This window comes from Protopterus annectens, chromosome 1.part2 (genome assembly GCF_019279795.1).
Source record: "Protopterus annectens isolate FY-2018-M chromosome 1.part2, PAN1.0, whole genome shotgun sequence".
Lineage (NCBI taxonomy): Eukaryota > Metazoa > Chordata > Ceratodontiformes > Protopteridae > Protopterus > Protopterus annectens.
Genome location: NC_056727.1, coordinates 699,235,047 through 699,247,528, shown reverse-complemented (window position 1 = coordinate 699,247,528; position 12,482 = coordinate 699,235,047).

The following is a 12,482-nucleotide window of genomic DNA, read 5'->3' as shown; positions in this document are numbered from 1 at the left end:
ATCTGCAGCTATTTTAATGTATTCAGGTGGTACGTTGTCTGAGGCAAGGGTGGTGGGTTTGAAATTTTTAAGTAGTTTTCTGATAGTGGAGGTTGGGATAGGTTGAAGTTTGAGAGCTTGAGAATGAGCTGTGGGGTCTGAAGGTGTTTCATAGTTTCATAGTTTAGTACTAGGCTATCTGCCCTGGGGCATTTATAAGCCTAGCCATAGTGATGTGGCTTTCGCCACCCCATGTAATGGTACAAAAGTGTACAGAATAGATTTAGAATACTGTGCCTCTGTCTAGCAGTGACACAGTGAAGACCCCCTTACATAATAGAATTAGTTTACTGTGCCTCTGTCTAGTAGTGACACAGAGATGACCCCTGGGGTAAACCTACGATCTCCCATCCACTCGTCAAGATTTCTCTTGAAGAGAGTCAGTGAGGGGCTCTGCCTAACATGAACTGGGATTCTGTTCCAGAGTATGGGAAGCCTCTGAGTTATGAATCTGTCCCTCCAGCATGTCCTATTCATATTTGTGCTGAGGTTTAAATCTTTAGCTCTCGTGGTTCTGATGGATTTGGATTTTTGAGGTGGAGCATGTCCATCAATTCCTGATTGGACATGGCCTTGTACGTCAGGCACAGATCACCTCTGAGTAGGCGGTATGCTACTGAATAGAGCTGGAGTTTCTTTAGTCTGGCAGCATATGACATATGTTGGAGACCCTTGATCCTCTTGGTGAGGTACTTTTGGGGTCTCTCTAGCTGTTGCAAGTGCCGGGTGAGGTACATACCAAATGGGGCATTGTACTCAATCATGGGCCTGATAAGGGAGGAGTATAGGGGTACAATGACCTCCTTTGATCTGGATGTGAATCCCTTCATGATAAGATGGGCAAGGTAGAAAGTCTTTCTAACCACTTTGGCAACGTGGGTGTCAAATGAGAGGTCACTATCGACTTCGAGCCCCAGGTCTCTGATTACTTTTTCCGTACTCAATGGGTTACTGTCTATGTGATAATTTGTGGGTACTTTCTTTTTCCCAAAGGGGATGACTATATATTTTTGGCATTTAGTTTAAGGCCATGACTCCGGCACCAGTTGTCCGTTTCAGTGAGGCCTTTCTGTAGGATGTATGTGTCAGCTGGTGTATCAACTATGGCGCCTAGTTTGCAGTCATCAGCAAACTTTGTCAGCCACAACCCTCCCATGTTTGCTTTCACATCTGAGAAATAAATGCCGAACAAGAGGGGTCCCAGGACATAGCCCTGTGGGACACCACTTGTGACTGACTTTGAGTCTGACATGGCTCCAGCGATTTTGACTTTATGGGTTCTATCCTTTAGCCAGTTTGCAACCCATCTTGTGACATATGGATTTACATTTAAGCTGTTGAGCTTGTCTATGATGCCAGAGTGGGGTATTGTGTTGAAAGCTTCAGCCAAGTCCAGGTAGGCTGTATGAACTGCCTTGCCCTCGTCAATGGCTCCAGTGACTGTTTTGAAAAAGTCAACCAGGTTCAAAAGGCAGGATCTGCCCTTTACAAAGCCGAACTGGGTAGGATCAAGTGTCTGTAAGTCCCCGATGTCTCTGTTTATGAGTTCCATAATGATTCTTTCCATAGCTTTGCAGACCAGGCTGGTTAAGCTTATGGGGCGGTAGTTACCAGGGTCTGTAGAGGTGCCTCCTTTGTGGAGTGGGACTACTGTTGCTGTACGCCAGTGTTCAGGTACATATCCTGTAGTAAGGCTAAGGTTAAATAGCATTTTTATGTGCGGGTTTAGCTCCTCTTAGAGTTCACGTAGCACGCAACCCGGGATACCGTCAGGTCCCATTGATGCTGTGTTTTTAGCTTTGCTGAGGGCGGTTCTCACCTGGACATCTGAGATGACAGGAAGGTTACATTCAGCTGGGATAAGTATTTCTTCTTTTGGGGGTGAGGGAGGGGAGAAATTTGCACTGAACCTCTCTGCCAGGATGTTGGCAATATCTGTGGGTTCAGTGTATTTTTTGTCATTGTGAGCTAACTCTGAGCATATCTGAGGGTTTCCGCCCAGGTTTCTAACATAGCAGAAGAAGGCCTTGTGGTTATCTTTAGTGTCCATAGCGATTTTTCTCTCAAAGTTGGCCTTGGATGTTTTTATGAGAGAACGTAGCTTTCTACTAGTGCTGGTCAGAGATGCCTTCTCTTTATGGGATTTTGCTCTGTCGTGCAGTAGCTTCCTTCTTTTGTTATACAATTTGTTTATGGCTGGGGTCCACCAGACAGGACGCCTGCCCTTGGTGGAGAGGGTCTTGGTTTTATTTGGGATTGCATGATCCATGCATTCTTGGAGATGTCCGTAGAAAGCATTTGTGAAGGATTCTGCATTGTGGGATGTGGTTTCCACTGGCCCAGTGGGCTTAAAGGATACCATCTCAGTTTTAAGAAGTGTAAAGTCGGCTTTTGAGAAGTTTTTCACTGTAGTCTTTTGTGTTGGGGTGGAGGTGGGATATGTATATCCAGGGTGATTAGTTTGTGGTCAGATCTCACTAGTGAGGGGTATACTTCCGGTGTGGAGCACTTTGTCCCCATGTTTGTGATGATCAGGTCTAGTATATTATCTCCCCTTGTGGGAGAGGTGACTAGCTGTCCCATTGCATTTGAATTTATGAATTCCAGGAACCTCTGGGCTAGGGTGTTTGGGCTAGAATAATGCACCCAGTCTATGTTAGGGTAGTTGAAGTCTCCCAATATGATGGTGTTTGGTGAGACATTCATATCCTCCAATGTCTTCAGGAAGGCTGAATGGGGTTCCTGAGATTGGGAGGGTGGTCTGTAACATGCTACCAGTTTTGCCTATGGTTAGTTGCACCTGGATGGTCTCTGATGCTTCATGTGTTGCCACTAACCTGGAGATGTGGGTGTGCTTGATGAATATGGACACTCCCCCTCCCTTTTTGGTTGGGCCCGTGTTTTGGGGCCGAAAAGCATGATACGAGGTATAGCCTGGTAGCGCTGGGGTGCTCTCAAGAGCCTTGAACCAGGTTTCAGTTACTGCACAGACATCAATTTTCTCCATACTGAGGAGTGCTTCGAGAGCCTGCATCTTGAGATTTAGACTTCTGGCATTGAGCAGCATTACCCTTAATTTTTTTCCATTTTTGTTTTCTAAGGAGGTGGGTTTGTCTTTTGAGCCTTGCCTAAAAAAGGCACTATGGGGGTGGCAAGAGCCTTAGCCGATATCCGGAAGCCCAGTGGTGACAGATGCAAGCCATCCCTTGCAAAGCAGCGTGGCTTGTCCAGCATGTCATCCCAAGCAGACAGACATTGGATCCCCCTAAAATGACACCAGTATTTGAGCCAATTATTAAAGCTGATCATCTTGTCTTTGTATTGTGGCATCATTCTTGGTGAGGGCAAGATGCTGCTCAGGGTACTATACAAAATTACAAACAACAAATCAGAACAACTCTAAGATATTTTGGTCCACCATACTAGTTGTAGAAGACTGTGGCTTTATGGTTTAAGAGGGAGGCAAGAGAATTTACTAGTGATGAGTTAAATTGATTAGCAATGACCTCTGTTCTGGGGCTACATTGGTTAGAGTGGGTTGGATCCAGGAATTTGTTGATGGTGGACCAAAATATCTTAGAGTTGTTCTGATTTGTTGTTTGTAATTTTGTATAGTACTGTATATATTTTTGGTCAGACTAAATCTTTTTGTTTTAGTAGTATTTCTAAGCTGATTAGGTGGCAGTGGTGGTGCAGCAGTTAGCATTGCCACCTCACAGCAAGAGGTTCTCCGGTTCGATCCTCTGCTGGGGTGCCTTCTGTGTGGAGTCTGCATGTCCTCCCTGTGGTCGTGTGGGTTTCCTCCGGGTGCTTCATTTTCCTCCCACATCCCAAAGACATGCTGTAGGTGGATTGGACACTCTAAATTGGCCCGATGTGTGTGCCTTCTGTGAATGGTTAGGTGCCGGGCTGGCAACCCGACACCATAAAATTCCACTGCCAATCATGAGCGGACAGGTGATCTGCTGTGGCTACCCCTAACTGGGAAAAGCCAGAAGAGGAATTATTTCTAAGCTGGTTGTATTTTTGTTTGTTGGCAGCACAATTTGATTTTTTTTCTAGGTTCTCCATGCTTTATTCCTGTTTTTCATGAGCTGTTTAATTTCTTTTCTTAGCCATGGCACCAGGTTTTATTTAATTATTTTGGTCCTTATAGGTACAGCCTCATTTGATGTTTTAGAAATGTTGAGCTAAGTAGTGCTACTGCTTCATCTACATTGATTGTGTTTAACACTCCCCAGTTTATTACTTTAAAGGCTGTAATGAACGTCTGTCTTTGTTGAACGTGGAGAGATTGTGAGCAAGGTTAGAGCAATGCTGTTTTTGGTTATGATTTTGCTCTCTATTGCAATAAGAGGGAGGTGGTCACTAAGGGCACAGAGAGTAGTATTGCCATAGTTTGATCTGGTTTATTAGTAAGGCTCCAATCTAAAATGGAATTCCTATTAATAGATTTGTTGTATCTGGTTGAAGTAGAGATGAGTTGAGTAAACTCATGTAAGTTTATGGTGTTTGTAGGGATTTCATTATCTATGGTTTACAAATCAATATTTATGTCTTCTAATATTATGGTTCCTTGGGAGATATTGGCTGATGTTCAGAAGAAAACTTCTTCAGCACTGTTTATTACTCTGGGTATATAGACACCTGTAGTACATAGATTGTTGTAGGTGTTAATTCTGATACAAGATACAAGTATTTTGGCATTGTGTCATGGGTAAGAGTTTAGTAGTGTAAGGAGGTACTCTTGTTATTTTTGCAGATGCTGGCTATCCTGTCTCTCTTTTATGAGTCCCGTATAGCCTTAGAATGTTGTATCCAGGTGGTACGATTTCATTATCTTTTACATCTTGTGTGAGCCAGGATTCAATGGTGACTAGTATGTCTGGATTTCAGTATACTATCCATGCATGTAAATTCTGGCAGTTTTTTATGAATGCTTCTGAAGACACTTGAATAGAGATGAAGACCAGAGAGCTGTTTTTCCAGTGATTATTGAGCAGGGTTCTTTTGTAGTTTAGTAATTGCTGTGTTTAGAAAAGTTATTTGCTCCTAGATTAGGGTGGATATCACCACATGATTTTAAATGTAATAAAAATAAGGAGTAGGGTTGCTTGAATTTCAGCTTGAGTGGATGCCTAGTTTGTGCAGGGAGGAGTTAAAGTACAGGTACATATTCCGAAAAAGATATTTGATGAAAGGGAGGGTGTTATAGTGAAGTTGGTGGGTGTTAACTGAGATGTGTAGGAGCAGTGCAGTGTCTGTTGAGATAGCTGTTGAGTAGGGGATGTGTGTTGGTAGGATGTAAGTTGGACTACGTATATGATAGGAAGAAGTGTGAATAAGTGAGGGAGCAGCATATCCGAGAGGAGTGTTACGAGTAGTAAGAGAGGATAGGTAGAGTTAGAATTTGTATGTAGCTAGTGAGCAATAGAATAGCTATAGAAGGGGATGGATGGTTAAGCTATTGTCTAGAGAATGACAAATTAAATAGGACTGTAAAAAAAGAGTATAAAATAGAAAGGGGTATGGCAAGTGAAAAGGCAGCATGGAAAGCAAGAGGGGAGAAAATGTAGAAGTGGATGTAAGATGAGATGGGAGTGGTGCATTTCAGAAAAGTCTTAGTGTGGAGTTGGTGTACTGAATTTTGGAGGGAGGATGGAGTGATTGGATGACAGAGAGAAATGGAGATGATAAATGTATGGGAATTGGGGGTTGGGTAGGAGAGTGACTGGAGCAGGTCCCCCCTTCCCCTAGACAGGGAACTGCTAACAACAATCAATGGAGCATAGCTGGAAGGAGAGAGAGTACCAGCAGACCTGCTGCTATGCTCTAAGACAAGGGAGCAAAAATCAGTTGCAGCTAGCATAATGTTTGTAAATAATTTGTCTAAAATATAGCCCTTAGGCTGTTCCAATTGCAAACTTCACAGTTACAATAAATTATAGAATGCTTTACTTACAGAAAAACTTGCACAAAAAAACTTTTTTAAACAAAAAGTGGAGGATAAGAGCACTGGGTTTAATGTGACTTAAGCATAAGTGCTGGCTCTGAATAGAAAGTTGTTTAACAAGTGTCTAGGGCAAAGGAAAAATAAACTTAAGGAAGCAATGTAGAAATACACTTAAGGTAGGGAGACTTGAAGGCATGCTGAAAATGCAACTGTTTTACAGGCCTGCTCATTTGGCACCCTGGAGCAGAATTTTTTCGGTTGTCTTTTTTGAAAGGAGGCAAACGGCTCTATTTGAGGGTTCTCCCACAACTAGATCAATTCCTGGAAGACCCCCTTGTTCAACTGTCATTCATGAGGGTCTATCTTCAGTCCTGCTCAGCTTTTCTGCCACTATGTTTTAATGTGACAGAATGTAAGATGCTTGGAGGGTTAATGAGTGCTGAAGAGCTACCTCTCTAGCTACAGAGGGCACAACCTGGTACTCCCTTGCTTATGCGCCACATAACTGCAGTGTAGTCTGTAATCACCTGTAGAGATCATGGGGACCATAGATGATGAAGAGATTTTAAGACATGGATCACACCCATCATCTCTCTGACGTGCTTTGGTCTGTCTGACGAATCCCACAGGCCTTCCACCTTCACCCCCATTGAAACTGCCCCAAGCAAAATCTAAGGTGTCTGTAGGTACATATTGGCAATTTGTTCATATATGTAATCTCCACAAGTTTAGTTTGTTTTTTTACAAAGTTCAAGACTGGAATTTGAAATTTCAGATGAGGCAAATGCTGGGCCCATGTTTTTTTTAAACCATTTTAATCTTTTTCATATGCAACCAGGCCAGAGGAGTAGATGCCATGAACCCCAAGATCCTGAGATACTCTCTGGCTGAAATCTGAGACTGGTTTAAGAAGCTCAGGAATGTTTCTAGATAAAAATCCATCTTTTCTTCTGTCAAAATGCCTTTTGCTGCAGAATGTCTGTAGGACATCCTAGAAAGACAGTCCTGTGTGGTGGGCTCAGGGAGGATTCCGGAGCCTTTATTTGGAACCCTAGATTGGTCAGAAGAGAAAAGAAGAAACCCACTTGTAATGACTTTTGACATCTGGGAAAAGACCATGCAAATATGAGTAATTCATCTAAATAAGGAAATATGTGAATGTCATTCAGTCTGCAATGAGAGCTATGACTGGAGCTAGACACTTTGTAAACACCCTTTAAGCTGTAGATAACCCAAAGTTTAATGCAGAGAACTAATGATGCTACCCAAACACCGAAAACCTGAGAAATTTCTTGAAGTCTTTAGTTTATAAACAAAGGAATTCTCTTTTGATCTAGGGATGTCCTTGTCCCTTTTACTCACCCCTAGTTAGGTGAATCATTGAATATAATGCCCCTTTGGCATGTATCTGTCCAGATACATGCAACAACTGGATAACCCGCAGAGATACCGGACTAAAAGGATACAAGGCCTGCACAACATATTCTACACAAACTTAATCAAAGCCCTGTTACTATATTCTGTATCCTCTGACCCATTACTGATGGATTTCCTGCACATCAGCAAATCAAATGGCATCAGAAATACTCAGTCTAGGGGTCTAAACCTCTTCTGCAACAGCAACAGTATAGTTTGCAGGGACAGGTATATTTTGCAGACAATACTGTTGCTGTGGAACAGGCTCCCCATCCACATAAAGCAAAGTTCATCCCTTTCCATTTCCAAGTGCAAGTTAAATCTATGGATGGGAAACAGAAAACTTACATCAGGAATACACCGTGTACTATTGAGGGAGAAAAGCAGCTCCTAAATGTTTTATCCCATGCATGGGTCCCCTCACATTATCTGTGGTATGATCCTTATTATTATTATTATTATTATTGTTATTAGAGGTAATATATAACTATCAATCATGGGATGAGTAAGGCCAATCTATAACTAAATGGGATAGATTATTTCAAACACTAAAAAGGAAACTGGCTAGACTTAAAATTGCCCAGTCAGCTAGCCTAGTACTTACCCATGAGCCTATAAGTAATAATACTGATTGTTGTAAGGGCTCTAATAGTAGTAGAAGAGGGAAAAAGACAATGGTACATTTGTGGTGCTTGGGGTTATTGTCGGGGAGGAGGAGGATTGCACTAGCATGTATTTATGTTCCACCTAGAATGACTGTTAGGGAGCTTAAGAGAATTTTGGAAGAAATAATAAGCTTTCATCAGAGAAGATTATTTATGACGGGGAATAGAATCTGATTTACAATAATGAGGATGCATTGGTGGACCTGGGAGGTCTTAACATAGGAAGAGATGAGATAAAAATGGTGATGCATATTCAAGCAACAGCAAATTCTCTAGGAATGATACAGAATTCATGTTAGAAGTTTGGATGTTAGAGAGGAAAATGATAAAGATCTAAAATGCTTTGTTTAATGATATTTTAAAAGGGTGAATAGCAGAATCTTGGAAGAAAGTTATAATATCTGTATTACCCAAAGCAGGTAAAACCCTTTAAGATCCAGCTTCATATTGAAACATTTGAATTTTAAACCATGATTATGAAGTGTTTATGTCTCTCTACTAGCTACAGTAATGTCAGTGGTGTTGCCAAAAATGAGAGGTAACAGACCATTGAGTTTTGTGAAGGGGATGGAAACATTTGACAACATTAATAGAACAATGATGATCCAGTGAGAAGCAGTGTGTAAGAAAATGTCATTATTGTTACGGGTTTTGATAAAAAGAAAGCATCCAAGAGTCACCAATGATTTTACGAGAAGATGATGTTGTTGATAGGTCTTGATACAAAGAAAGCGTTCAATAGATTCATCTGGGATTTTATGAGAAGGGCAATGGGTAGACACATTTATACCAGGGTTATCATGTACAGCCCTGATTGATATGGGAGGTGGGCACTATTAAGTGCTTCAAAAGAGTGGCAAGAACTTTAAATTCATCTGCTTAAAGGTGTATGTGGTTGGGCATCTTATGATCCCTGTGTTTGCTTATCTAGTAGCCTAGTATGTTCCTGTGGAATAACAAAGTTAATAAGGAGGATAGATAAAGGGATGGAGACAATAATTAAGGTGGAGAGTTTCTCTCTAACAACCTGTGTCTGATCAGAGGAACCAAGCAGGGATGTCTTCTTTTTTGTTTGTTTTATATATACACCACTTCCAAAGTAAATAAAGGATTCACAAATTCAAGGATGAAAGCGGTATGGTAATCAAGAAAACTTAGCTTTGCTTGCAGATTATATTACTTTGTACTTGCTAAATCCAGAAGAGGGTGTTTTGAGACAGTCTGAAGTCTTTTCAGGATATAAAATTAAAGTGAAATCCAAGTGTTAAACTATGTACCCACATGTTAATCTGTTCCATACTACACTTATTTATGGTGATATGATAAGATGAGGTATTTAGATGTATAGAATAAGAAGGATTCTGTTATAGCAGCTAAAGATATGTGGGAAGAGACTAAAACTATAAAACAAAAATTGAGAAGCTGGATGCTCTTGTTGGATATAGATAGCAAGGTACAATCAGTGAAAATGTTTCTAGTCCTTTTAATTTTATGCATTGGTCAGGTATATTTTTTTAACTAGTGGAGAAGTTGTGAATGATGAGTTGAAGGAATTTATCTGGGAGAAGAAGAGGAAAAAAATAAAGTGGGATAAGCTCATTCTCGCTGTAGAATAAGATGGTTTAGCATTACATTATTTGAACTGATAAGGAATTGCAGTTACAAATTTAAGGCTCATAAACTTAACTTGGGCAGAAGGATAGATATCAAAGCAGAAAGGGATGATGAAACAATGAGGAGTTCTAGAAATAAGGATGTAATAGGATTTTGAATGAAGGCTGTTAAGTAGAATAACAACTATACAGAATGTTATATATTCATAAAGTAGCAGAAAGTATTCTAGGCCTAAGCCAACATAGGAATGGGGAAAGGAGATTTTATGTAGAAGTATAGAAAATAAGCAAGAGGAGCTAGAATTATTGGGAGGAAATTAGCAATGGAACCAAGGTACTGGGAACAAATAACTAGAAAGGGAAAGGTAACAGAGTGGGATGAGGCTAAATAGTAGTTCAGACTGCAGGTTAGAGACTGACTTCCCTACCTGGAAATGATAGCATAGTATAGACAAAGAAAAAGGTGTAGGAGAATGCTAGATAAAAAATAAATCTTGTAGAGTTTTAGTTGATTCTAGAACAGAACCTGCTGCTAAAAAGAGATGATTAGTATAGAATATAGCAAAAATCCACACCAACCATTGGTAAATCCAGCATTGCCCACATCCAGCCATGCGTTATTACTGTTATACAATTACATTATTTAAGAAAAAAGTATTATCAGGACAAAAGCACTCATTTTTACTCACTGTTCTCAACAAAAAAAGTATTTGTGGTACAGCTTGTGACCAGAATTGATCGTATTTATTTTTTCACTGCTTAGACTGGATTTCTTGTAACTGTCATTGCTAATATAGCTCATTGGTGGTGACTGAACCAATGAGTGCTGTGTTAAGGAAGCAATGGAGAAAGGAAGATCTCCATTACTTTTTTTTAATTAAAAAAAAAGATACTGGGAGACTTTCAAAAGTACGGGAGAATGGGACACAGAAAATAAAAGGATAAACAGGCATGCTTCTCTAGTTTTGCGTAACATACCTGATTTTCCTTGTATTTTTGTCTGTCCAGTCTCCCTTGTTGGTATGAAGTCTCCAGTTTTGTAAGTTTATTAAAAAAAAAAAAAAAAAAAATTAAAATTGTTATTGCATAAATTAATGGAAGAAAGTCTGGGCTACTGGACCTTTTTCCATTGATATATGCTCGATTTACAATGGGCACACTGGTTGGGCTGGCCAGTCAGCATGCTCGTTTTTGAATGTTAATGGCCAGTCATTGTATAATATAAAATATTGCATGGTAGCTGTAAGAATAAATCAGGGAAAGTAAGGAAAGATTGGGAGAAGAAAATGGATCATTTGTGAGATTCCCAAGTATGCAAAGTCCAGAAGGCTTAAGGATTTTTGCAGGAAAGTGTTTGCATTGGTAAGTGTATACCTCATACAGAGTTCAGCAGATTTTTTTTCCTTGGGTAGATAGAAAATTCTGAAGGTTTAATGGGAAAGAGTAGGGGTAATTGGGAACGTTTTTTTGAGAATGTAATAAGTTGGCAGATTTTAAAAATTCTCTACAGAATATTTTGCTAGAAATGGTGAACAAAATGTTTGTAACCAAGGAAATCATTCTTTTAAGATGGAATATATTATCTGAATGGCAAAGACATGAGGCCTTTCTAAGTTTAATGGTATTGCCTGCCAAAAAATAATTACTAGAAAATGAAATTCAAAATCTAAAACAACTGTAAATGAAGTATTGGATGTTGTAAAGGAAATAAAAGAACAGGAGGCTAGGTTTTAGAAAAGGGAAGGATCAAATAACAGAACTAAATAGAATTTGTGGGAGCGATAATGTTCAGGAGGATGAGTTAGGTTTAAGGGAAAGCAGGAATTGAGTAGTTTACGTAATATCAACGTGAATGAAAATTCTGTAAAAGAAAGCAATGAGTGATTGAAAATTCTTTAAAAGAAAGCAATTATGTATACTGCCTGAAAATAATGGAAATGTTACCACAGTTTGTTTTTTTTTATTTTTGTATGTTTACTCAATCCATGTGAGGAATTAATAAAGCATAAAATGTTTTAAATGCTGCCCATTTGATCTTAAAAATGTGTTCTTTACACTGTTCCAGAGCTCTACTTTTCTGCAAAATCTGTTACTTTAAATATAAATAATGTATTTCAAGTTAAATTGAATATATAGTCAGTCAAAGTTTGGTTTTGGTCAGACCAAAGCTTGAGTTTCCTTTCTGAATTTAGTATGTAGTCCAACACTGAACTTTAAACCAAGTACATATCTATTCTTGCGAATGATTGGATTTTTAACTCTCCACTAATCAGTAAGATATAATTTTCTTTTTAAACTTATTCAAAGCTGCCAGTGGGAATTATAACATGAATTAGGCATAGCAAGTACATAGAAAGCAAATTTTTCCTATATAACAGTCCATAAAACTGTATGCTGTAAAGCAGCAATATCGAGCAAATAACTTTTAGGCTGACAAGCTTAGAGCAGCTCATAACTCTCAACTCTCCAGGTTTTTCCCTCATATTTTTGGTGTGTTCCTCATAAACTTTATCCATCCCCATAGTGCCTTTTTAGTCAATGCCAAATTGACAAACCTACCAACATGGCAAAATCAACTTAACTGAACCTCAAGGTGTTCTTGTTCAATAACAGGAGTCTAAATAAAAAAAAAATGCAGCTCCATCCAAGCCCACCTCACACTCAAGAATATAGACATCTGTGTAGTTACCAAGACATGGTTTGAAGTGGCAGAGAGTACCCCAGCAGTGCAAGACTTTAGTGCCATCCACAATTTTAGACCAGTAGCTGCACAGGCAAGGGGTAAAGGTGGTGGTG